The sequence below is a fragment of the Notothenia coriiceps genome, unplaced genomic scaffold (genome assembly GCF_000735185.1).
Source record: "Notothenia coriiceps isolate Sejong01 unplaced genomic scaffold, NC01 NC01_scaffold00016759, whole genome shotgun sequence".
In the NCBI taxonomy this organism is placed as follows: domain Eukaryota; kingdom Metazoa; phylum Chordata; class Actinopteri; order Perciformes; family Nototheniidae; genus Notothenia; species Notothenia coriiceps.
In genome coordinates, this window is record NW_011349460.1 from 23,043 (window position 1) to 23,250 (window position 208).

Consider the following 208-nt stretch of genomic DNA (forward strand, 5'->3'; position numbering starts at 1 on the left):
ACTGCAAGACAAGTGGGGAGAGTTTGGTGTTGGAGACAGTTAGTACTGTAAGTATGTCTCCTAATTCAATGGGCAAATGTCACCTGTCTGTCTTCAGCCAAGAGAGATTTGAATAAGTCAGTAAACACCTGCTCACTCACTGTAAGTCATGGATTATGGATAAGTGCGGGAGCCAATCATGATGCATGTAAGGCTTAAATATGTTTGT

At 41.8% G+C, this 208-nt stretch overlaps 1 protein-coding gene across 1 annotated transcript in view; it reads left to right on the forward strand.

Moving 5' to 3' along the window:
- Positions 1–208, forward strand: part of sh3kbp1 (SH3-domain kinase binding protein 1) — a 32,530-nt gene that overhangs the window by 16,866 nt on the left and 15,456 nt on the right. The gene's annotated exons all lie outside the window — the stretch shown is intronic.